Below are 11,209 nucleotides of genomic sequence, written 5' to 3' on the forward strand. Positions count from 1 at the left end.
GCGAGGTGGGGCCCTTATGGCTCGGGCTTGTTGTTCCAGCACATCCAATTGATGCTCGATTGGATTGAGATCTGGGGAATTTGGAGGCCAAGTAAACACCTTGAACTCTTTGTCATGTTCCGCAAACCATTCCTGAACAAATTTTGCAGTGTGGCAGGGCGCATTATCCCGCTGAAAGAAGCCACTGCCATCAGGTAATACCGTTGACATGAAGGGGTGTATTTGGTCTGTATTTGTATTTTGGTACATGTCAAAGTAACATCCACATTATGGCTGGGCGGTATGGCACGGTATAGTCAAAATCCATACTGTAGGGCAAATTCATACCGGTGTACTTTCTATACCATTTATACCGTCCACCCCAATCCACATCTATGCCAGGACCCAAGGGTTCCTGGCAGAACATTGCCCAGAGCATCACACTGCCTTTGCCGGCTTGCCTTCTTCCCATAGTGTGTCCTGGTGCCATCTCTTCCCCAGGCAAACAATGCACATGCAGAATGCAACTCGATATGTTGTTATACTGTATGTAAAGTAAAGTAATGTACATGATGTAAACGAAAACATGACCAAGCCACCTTCTTCCATTGCTCCATGGTCGAGTTCTGTCGCTCATGTGCCCATTTTAGGCACTTTAAGCAGTGGACAGGGCTCGGCATGGGAACTCTGACTGGTCTGTGGCTACGCAGCCCCATACGCAGCAAGCTGCACTGTATTCTGACACCTTTGTGTCATAGCCAGCATAAACTTTTTCAGCAATTTGTGCCACAGTAGCTCTTCTGTGGGATCAGACCAGATGGGCTAGCCTTCACTCCCCATTCTCCCCACGCTCATCAATGAGCCTTGGGTGCCCATGACTCTGTCGCCAGTTCACCAGTTGTTCTTCCTTGGACCATTTTTGGTAGGTACTAACCACTGCATTCTGGGAACACCCCACAAGACCTGCCGTTTTGGAGATGCTCTGACCCAGTTCTCTAGCCATCACAATTTGGCCATTTTCAAAGTCGCTCAGATCCTTACACTTGCCCATTTTCCTGCTTCCAACACATCAACTTCAAGAACTAAATGTTCTTGAAGTACTGCCTGCCTAATACATCCACCCCTTGACCTGTGACATTGGAACAAGATGATCAATGTTATTCACTTCACCTGTCAGTGGTTTTAATGTTGTGGCTTTTCGGTGTATATACACTACTCACAAAAAGTTAGGGATATTCGGCTTTCAGGTGAAATTTCAGGATGAACCTAAAATGCACTATAGCAAAGTTGATGGCCATGTAGCTCTTATATGGTAAAACATACAAAGTCATGCCTCTTGACTCATATCTCGCTTCTGGACAGGAAGTGGCGGTTGTGTAACTTTCCATGCTGTTCTGCTTTTTTCTGGTTTAATATTTTTGCATTTAACTGGCATCACCATCAATGTTTTGATATCTCCTTTAACCGAGGCCTATTCGATGTATAATACCTTGCACATGTCAATAAAGCACGACTGATTCTGTCAATCCATTTGTTTCAAATACACAGGAAAATTGAAAATTAAGATTGCATCTGTTTGCTTGTCTGCCTATGTTAACATCTGAAATGTGAATGTATATTGAGATGAACTGTATGTTTCTTGTACTTCTCAAAATTGAGTTATTTCTTAATGGCTATCCTTCTGCACTTGTTCCACAAGTACCACCCAGACCGTCTTGGAGGCCTGTGCTCTTCCGAGGCAGCCTTAGGTCTGCGAAGGTTCCTCGAAGCTGAAGAAGCTTGGAGGATCCTCGGGGACCCAGTTTCAAGGAGGGATTACGACTTGCAGAGAAAAGGTGAAATCTATGTACATACATATTTCTTATGTTTCTTCAAACATAAGTTTGAATAAAGAGATAAAACAGTTTTGAAGAAACTTATCTTTCCAAAATGTTTGTTTATTTATTTATTTTGCATCAAAATCACACACACACACACACACCATCATATGAATCTTTCTACCAACCAACGATGAATATATTATCAGTAGGTTTCTGTCATCAGTTGTAAAAGAGAGAGAGAGCTTTATTTGTCACATACTGTCGAGTTATTTGGGTTTTTTACTTTCAATGCCTGCCTAAACTCGACTCGGCACAGAAACCTACCGATGACGCTGGACAACCACACTTTTTTCCTTCTTTAATTAGTAAATAAGCGAATCAGGTGTGTTAGGTGTCTCTGCGGTTACCTAGGCATTGAGTAGCTCTTCCATGGGCTTGTTTCTCCCTGCAGGAGCACACCCTACTGAGCAAACAAAAGGAATCGACACCTGCCCAGCCCTCCTTATCAAAGCTGCTCTCTTTCTCCCTACCTGCACGCCAGGAGCCTGAGCTGACAAGGTGGCTCGATGCAGCCCTCTTGCACTGCTTCAATATTATTATCATAATTATTAATATTATTAATTGATTCCTTCGGACTAGACTACCTAAATATGAGAGAAAAGTGGGAGAAAAATAATAAAATAAAACAAAACCATTCATAACTTAACACCTACCACTTGAGCTCCTGGTTTTTGAACCCAAGGAAATCATGACAGTCTTTAAATTTTCTTGTTTTTCAATAGTAAATAGGACCACCAAGCGGCTGACGTCCCTGTACAGGATTATAGCAGGAATCTTAGCTGAGGTTTTCCTTCCGTGTCCAACCGATGCCTTCTTTGAGGTTAGCCTTCTGACTGGGACAAGGTAGCTGGGAAAGGTCCTCACATTTACATCTATAACGATGCCTTTCTTGTCAGCGTTGACATTGACCACTCTGTCCAACCTATATTGACTCCTCAGTGCGTTTTGGTCAGCCAGCCAAACCACATCTCCCACAGAGACATTCCGCTCCTTGGTGTGCCCCTTGTTCTTTATGAACAGGTTTGGACCTGCTAACTGGCACCATCTGTTCCAAAATCTGTCTCTCCTTGGATCCTTTGGAGTCTCTTGTATGGGTAGCTCTCAAACTGGAAGTCTCCTGGGTCCCCTCTCGGGCTGGCTTGTCCCAACAGAAGGGAATTGGGGCTGATGAACCCCATACAGTCGTCCTGGCTCTGTACTCTCACATCTATGGGCCTTTCGTTCACCAGATTTGCTGCCATAAAAAGGGATGTCTGGAATTCACCCCACGTGAAGCCCATCACCTCCGATGCTGTTTGGGGCCCGCTTCGCTAAGCGGACTGCTGCTTCTGCTGCTCCATTCCTGTGTGGAGAGTCTGCTGGGTGGATCTCCCAAGACCACTCGGTTCCACTTTGTGAAGCTTCTTCCTCAAGCTCAGTCTTTTTCAATTTACCCAGAAATTTGTGAAGCTCCTCAAATGCAGGCTTTGCCCCTACAAAATTTGTGCCAGGATCTGACCACAGCTTCCTGGGGTGTCCTCTGAGGGAAGTGAACCTCTGATACACAAGCAGAAACCCTTCAGAAGACTGGTCGCTGACGACATCAGTGTGTATGGCCCTTGAAGCCATACAGCAGAACACAATGCACCAGACTTTAAGCAAGACTCTTTTCCTCACCTCATCCTTTACCTTGTAAGGCCCAAACAGGTCCAAAATGGGTTGGCCGGGCTCACTCTCTCAGGCGGAAGGTCACTCATAATTTGTTGACATCGCTTTGCTTTGGCTTTCCTGCAGGCCACACAGCTGTTCACCACTCTCTTTGCGAGTCTTTGACCTTTTACCACCCAGGCCCTTTTCCTAATCCTGAGAAGAGTTCCAGCTATGCCTTCGTGGTTGGCTTTGTGGGCCTCTCGTGCTACCAGTGTAGACAACTGTGCTTCATATGGTATCATAGGAACAGCAGTTTTGTCTTCATTGAACATCTGGATTCTGTCACCACAGACTGAGTCCAGAGCCCACTTCTCTGTACACTACTAGCCTGTTTAAAGCTGTGTCTGGAAAAGTGGCACTTTCTGGGGCAGCGAGAAAGAGGTCTCTGAGGGCACCTTTGAGTTCTTTTGGTGTCAGCACAGCCTCCTTTTCCTTTGCTTGCCCTCTGCTATTTTCCTTCAACTCCAGCCACTTTTTAGCAGCGTGCAATGACATTTACTAGTCTGGATAAGCTACTGAACTTTTCCACCTCCACAAGGTTCTTTATTCTCCAGCCCGCAGGTGTGCTACCTGCCCTAGTAGTTGGGCCTACTTCCTTTTGAATCTCCTCCTTCGGGCTTGCCTGTGTAGACTGAAGGTGGTGGTCATTGACTGTTTGTTTTGCTTGGGCTCTGGCTACTGCTGCTGTGAAAGCTTTTCTCTGGAGCTTATTCACACTTTCTCTGGCTGATTTTTTAGGCCACTCCTCCACTGGCCACCTCAGAAACTCTGGTCTATTTTGCCATGTGGAATTCTCATTCAGTTCTTCAGCAGAGCATCCTCTTGTCATGACGTCAGCAACATTTAGTTCTCCAGGGATCCAGCACCAGTCTTCCACCGGCCCAGCGCTCTGAATTTCAGCCGCACGGTTTGCAAAAAAGGTTTGGTACCCATAGCTTTCTCTTCGGATGGCTCCCAAAACTGTTTGACTACCGACTAGATGAATCCACCGCTCCACTTTCATTCCTCCATGCTTCTCAAAATATTTCTTGAGCCTGGCTGCAAAGACGGCACCACAGACTCAGCCTTGATTGCATCCGCCGGAGCACGGTGCGCTGTTGGCACCGTGCTCCGGCGGGTTATCTCCCAAATAGGAGCCTTTCTGTGTGGAGTTTGCATGTTCTCCCCGTGCTCACATGGGGTTTCCTCCACCTCACGTCAGTAAGGACCCCCACCAAAAACATGCACCCATCATTGTCTGACCAGCAATGGACATTCATCACCTGGTCCCCGGGCGCGTCCACGTATGCTGCCCACTGCTCCTGGCTGTGCCCCCGGAGGAAGGACAACCCAGGATGGGTCAAAAGCAGAGAATCCATTTCACCGGCCACCATCAAAAGCATGTGCATGTGTGTGTGTGTGTGTGTGCAAGCATGTGTTATAGTGTGGTGTGTTGTGTGATGAATAAAGACTGTTTCTGTTTCTGTTTTCCCCTTTCTGGTCCAGTGGTGTTAGCTTGGCTTTGGATTCAATGAATCAGATCTCAATTCCTTGCCCGGTGTCCCACCTCAAATACATCACAGCCAGATAGGTTTTATCACTTCCATTTGAGAAGGTGATTCCCCACGGCTTCCCTGCACAGTCAGCTGGTGTAAGGCTCCGGTGGAATTTAATTTGTCCAAGCTCCACATACTCTTCAAAGGGCTTAATGGCTTTTTATCTGAGGCCCTGAGAGTGGCTTTTCCCAGGTTTCTCTGGTTAGTTTCCCACCACCTGCTTCCTGGAATGCTTTTCTTACAAGGATCGCCCCCTTCTGTTTGGTTGGGGTTACTAAGGCGATCGGGTCATAAAGTCCAGCTACTTGACTCAGCAGCTCCCTTCTAGGCAGTGGGTCAGGTGAGTTGATTGATGTCAGCATGTGAAGCTTGTCCTCTTCCACTTGGTATCCAACACCCAGAGCTTTGTCGTCTTCATCTCTCATCTGATTTGGTAGAACAATGAGCCTCCTTAGCTTCATTGTTCCTCCCTTTTTCAGGACTTCTTCTGTAGTTGTTTGCCTCCCACTTTGCCCTGACCGAATCCATGGTTTCAGACAGAAGCCTTCAGCTCTCCAAATTTTCTCCACTCCTGGGATTTTGTCCAGTTCCTCCAGGCTGTTATGGGAGGTGAGGGTGTCATCCACATAACTATCCTCTTCAAGGACCCTGCGTTCCTCCTAGCTGTGCGATGCACCCAGATGGTCTGTCTCCCATGTTGACCCAGGTTATGGCATACTCTCTTATTTCTTCCTCAGGTTAATCCCTCCAGAAAAATCTGGGCAAGTGCATTTCAAGTTCCTCGAGCCACACTGAATTGTACATATTTCACCAATGGCTGCATGCACTCCTTTTCTGAACCTCAGTTAAACAGCTCTGATTGGGTTGAGTACCTCTGGGCCTTTCAGCCGAATTTTTTTCATACTCAGTCCCTTGATCTTCTGGCTGCTGTTCCACACCAGCCTCACCGGAGTTGTCACAGAATGTGGGTTCGGTGCCACTAGGTGGCTTATGTACCAAACTGGCCCTTTCCGGTCCCTCTTGATGTCTTCCGTGAGCTCCATGGCTGCACCTCGCTCAACCATGTCATGGACTTTGGTTGTGTATGCAGCTTTCCACTCTGGCTCTCTCTCCAGTTACATTACATTACATTACATTACATTACATTTCATTTCATTTATCAGACGCTTTTATCCAAAGCGACTTACAATTGTTCAAACACCGACGGACGCAGCCATCAGGAGCAATTAGGGGTTAAGTGGCTTGCTCAAGGACACTACAGCATGCTAGCAGGAGGAGCCTGGGATCGAACCAGCAACCGTTAGATCACTAGACCACCAGCTCTACCGCTTGAGCTACCACCCCCCCCCCCAGCAGTTGTTTTTCTGGTCTTAAGAATGTGGCCTTTACTGCACTTTTGGGAGAGCAGAACTAGACTACCTAGATATGAGAGAGAAGTGGGAGAAAAATGATCAAATTGAACAAAACCAGTCATAACTTAACACATACATGTACATACGTTCATACATTTATGCAGTGAAATGTCTTTGCAACGCACCCGGAGATTATGCGCAATAGTTATTAAACCGAACATAATAGCTAACCTAATTTCTACCTAGCTACCTAGCTACCTAGCTAACTAACTGAAACTAACTGATTCCTAAAACGTAATGCAGTTAGTGAATAGAATAATATAAATGAAATAAAAATAAAATAAGTCTCAAAAAGATAATACAAAGTGGGGATACAAAATAGAAGAGAATAGAGTTATGTATATGGGATAGGTTATTTGTATATATAGATATGTGTATGTGAATAAAGTGAGTATGGAGATATATAGGACAGTATAGTCAAGTCAAGTCACACTTTATTTATAAAGCGCATTTCATACCAGGGCAACACAATGCGCTTTACAAAGAAATACAAAAGAGAAAGAGAGAACATAGTTGTCAGCCGGTCATTACAAAAGAATGCCTCTGAAACAACAGCAACAACAAAAGCAACAACAAAGACAACAAAAACAATTATAAAAGGGACTCCAACCACAGTGGCAGCAACAGAAAACAACAACAACGGCAGCAGCAACGTACACGCAAAGACGACACCGGAACCGGAAGTGGTAGCTCTCACCGGAACTGGAAAGGTCACTCGGGTTAGAGATGGTTAAGTCGAGGTATAAGTTTACATTAAGTTGAGGTGTAAGGTATAAGGTTAGCAGGAGCACGACAACACCAGTTAAGGTATAAGGTTCAACAGCAGCAGCAGCAGCAGCAACGACAACACCAGCAGTGACAATACCAGCAGCAGACAACAACAGCAACAGCGCACAAGCGAAGACATCACTGGAACCGGAAAGTGGTAGCTCTCACCGGAACCAGAAATCTCCATCTGTATGGAGTCAACAGTGTGTACCGTCTCATCTCAACGAAGTAACGCAGAGCAAAGACGTCACCGGAACCGGAAGTGGTAGCCCTCACCGGAAACGGAAATTTCAACTGTCTCATCTTAATCCAGTCACGGTCCTTTAAAATTTCAAATTTCAACTGTCTCATCTTAATCCAGTCACGGTCCTTTAACTAGCGTCCTTAAATTACGGGTCAAGTTTTCATTCTGACCTCGGGAGGGAGATCCTTTTGACTATCTCTCTGAAAACACACCCTTCTTATAATCCTCTCACTGTAATATCACAACAGAAACTACAACAACAGCAACAGAAATAGCAGCAGCAGCCACAAAAAACAACAGCAAAAAAGACAACAGCAACGCACACTCAAAGAAGTCACTGGAACTGGAAGTGGTAGCTCTCACTAGTAGTCACTCAAGTTAGAGACGGTTAAGTTGAGGTATAAGTTTAGAGGTGTTTAAGTTAGGGTATAGGGTTAGAAATGCTTAATTTTAGCCATAAGGTAAGCAAGGGTTAAGTTTAGGGTAGAGGTTAGCAGCAGCCACAGCACCAGCACCAGTAACACAGACAGACAGGCAGACGTCAGTCTGAGTGTAGCGGACAGCAAGATTTCTAACCTGCTTTTAAAAGTATTCAGTGTGGGGGCCTCTCTCAGGTCCCTCATTAGGGTGTTTCATTTACTTAGGGCATAGATACAGAAAGCAGCTTCTCCTGCTTCAGAGTTGGTACGAGGGATAGTTAAAAGACCACTGCCTGTGGACCTGAGACTTCTTGCTGGTTCATGTATAATTAGCATTTATTTTATATACTGAGGTGCAAGGCCATTAATAGCTTTATATACAAGTAGCAGAATCTTAAAATCAATTTTAGTTTTGACGGGGAGCCAATGTAGAGATCTAATACAGGTGTGATATGTTCAAATTTTTTTGTCCCAGTGAGAACGCGTGCAGCTGCATTTCTGATTAAACTGTAGCGACTGCACAGCTGATTTCGGGAGTCCTGTGAATAGGCCATTACAGTAGTCCAATCTACTCATTATGAATGCATGGATTCATTTTTCGGAGGTCTGCTTTTGACAGGAAGCCTCTTAATTTTGAAATGTTTTTTAGATGTTAGAAGGCTGATTTTGTGATTTGATTTATATGGCTCTTAAAATTTTGATTGCCGTCTATGATTACACCCAGATTTTTGGCTTCATTCTTGCTCTCCAGGGACAGAGAAATAAGATGGGCTGCAATTTTCTGTCTTTGAGCCTTTACACCAAAGATGAGTATTTCTGTTTTGTCTTTGTTCAGTTGTAAAAAGTTCTTTGACATCCATGCAATAATATCATTAATACACTGAATGAGGGAGTGTTGGGGAGTAGGTCATCAGGAGATAAAGTACAATTGTGAATCATCTGCATAATTATGGTAATTTATTTTGTGTTTCTTTACAATATGTGCCAGTGGAAGCATATAGAGGTTGACAATAATGGGCCCAGAATCGAACCTTAGGGCACTCCATATACAATATCCACTTTGTTTGACACAAAATCTCCAATGGACACAAAGAACTGCCTGTCCTGTAGGTAGGTTTTGAACCAATTTAGAACTGGGCCAGATAGGCCGACCCATTTTTGTAATCTCGCTAATAAAATCTGATGGTCAACAGTGTCAGCACTGAGATCCAGAAGTAGAAGAACAGATCGTTTTTTGCATCAGTGTTTATGTGTAGATCGTTCAGAACTTAAATAAGTGCTGTTTCTGTGCTATGGTGAGGTCGAAAGCCAGATTGATAGGTGTCTTAAAGGCTGTTTGAGGTTAGATAGTTGTTAAGCTGAAGGTAAAATGTTTTTTCAAGGATTTTGCTGATGAACGGCAGGTTGGAAATGGGCCTGGAGTTGGCAATAACTGTTGCATCGAGATTGCTCTTCTTCAGGAGTGGTTTAATGATAGCTGTTTTAAATGCTGCAGGGAATATACCTGATTGAAAAGAGCCATTTTAAATTTCTAATACCTCATGTGCTCGGCAGTTAAAAACTGTTTAAAAAATGTGGTAGGGAGGGGGTCCAGGCAGCAGGTGGAGAACCTGAGCTGACCAACAATATCGTCCAGTCTTTTTATGTCTAAGGGGATGAAATGAGACATGGCAGCAGTCATATTACTGGGGAACTGAAGGGTAGGTTCATTTCTGGATGTTGAGGCACTAATATTCAGTCTGATAGCTATAATTTTGTTACTGAAGAATGTAGCGAACTCCTCACGTTTTTCAGTGGAGAGCATCTCTGACGGGGTTGTAGATGGTGGATTAATAAGTCGATCAACAGTGAAGAGAACTTTACTATTGTTGAGGTTTTCATTAATGATTTTAGAGAAGAAAGACTGGCCTGTTTAATTTCTATATTGTATCGATTGAGTCTATCCTTGTAAATGTCATGATGAACCTGAAGCTTTGTCTTTCTCCATTTTTGTTCTGCCTGGCGACACTCTCTCTTAAGCTGCCTAATAACTGCTCCATTTCTCCAGGGGGCTTTTTGTTTTTCTATGTTTTTAGTTTTAACAGGTGCAATCTTATCAATGATATTTTGTATTTTGGAGTTGAAGTTGTTCACAGAATCCTCAGTTGATGATGCCTTGAACAGCGGTAACTCATTTTCAATTCTCTTAAAGGTATTATTGGTATAATTGTTAATGATACGTTTTTTAATTGTTCAGGTACACGTCTGTTGTACCGGAAGAGCAGACACGTCAAAGAAAATGCAACAGTGATCTGAAATAGCAACATCCATGACATAGGGTACAGTGATATTTAGTCCTTTTGATATGACTAAGTCCCGAGTATGCCCCTTATTGTGGGTGGGTCCTGAAACGTGCTGAGTGAGGTCAAATGCCTCCAATAGGCTAATTAAGTGTTGAGCATCTGGGTCTGTTTAATTGTCAACATGAATATTAAAATCACCTGAGATAATTACACAACCATAATCAGTGGAGACCTTGGACAGTAGCTCAGTGAATTCATCAAGAAAGCCACATTTAGATTTTGGTGGCCGATAGACAGCAGTGATTAAAATCGGGGCACTGGAGTTTATAGATATAGCAAGGTGAATTCTCCGAGGAGGATTTCCTTGCAGGTATAGATATCAGAGAAGGCAGCAGCTATTCCACCGCCTCTCTGGTCAGCTCTAGTGGTTTGGATGAACTTGAAATTAGGAGGTGCTGTCTCAATGAGTGCGACTGAGCCATTTCTATTCAGCCAGGTCTCAGTTAATAGAGCAAAATCCAGGTTATGAGTAAACTCATTAACTAAAAATGACTTGTCAGTTCGTGACCTTACGTTTAATAGAGACTTTTTTATTGTTCTGGGTGCATGGCTTTGCGGGGTACTGAGAGTTTGAGTCCGAGCCAGTAGTAAATTGTTTAGATTCCTGTATGTTACAGGGAAGTTACGTAATTTCGGTCTATGGTTTATAAGTAAAGGAATTTGTAGAGCAGAGTGACAGTCATTAATGTCAGAGTGGATCGGACTCACCAAACATCAACAGCGAACAGAATATTTCAGCGTTAGTTCCATGAATAAGGCGAGGAGGTGTGATCCGTGAACGTTTGGATGAACTTGCTTAAGTTCAAACCAAGCATCAGAATGGGAAAGAAAGGGGATTTAAGTGCCAGACGGGTTGGTCTGAGTATTTCAGAAACTGCCGACCTACTGGGATTTTCACACACAACCATCTCTATGGTTTACAGAGAACGGTCCGAAAAAGA

General features: G+C 44.0%; 1 protein-coding gene across 3 annotated transcripts in view; it reads left to right on the plus strand.

Annotated features, from left to right (window-relative positions):
* Positions 1 to 1,814, plus strand: part of LOC307231489 (cryptochrome-2-like) — a 76,115-nt gene extending 74,301 nt beyond the window's left edge. For all 3 annotated transcript variants that reach the window (XM_080002223.1, XM_080002226.1, XM_080002225.1), the window contains one exon: positions 1,679 to 1,814. The gene's annotated coding sequence lies outside the window, so the exon portion shown is untranslated. The remainder of the gene's footprint in view (positions 1 to 1,678) is intronic.
* The last annotated feature ends 9,395 nt before the right edge of the window (positions 1,815 to 11,209 follow it).

The sequence above is a fragment of the Zeus faber genome, assembly GCF_960531495.2.
Source record: "Zeus faber genome assembly, chromosome: 6".
Lineage (NCBI taxonomy): Eukaryota > Metazoa > Chordata > Actinopteri > Zeiformes > Zeidae > Zeus > Zeus faber.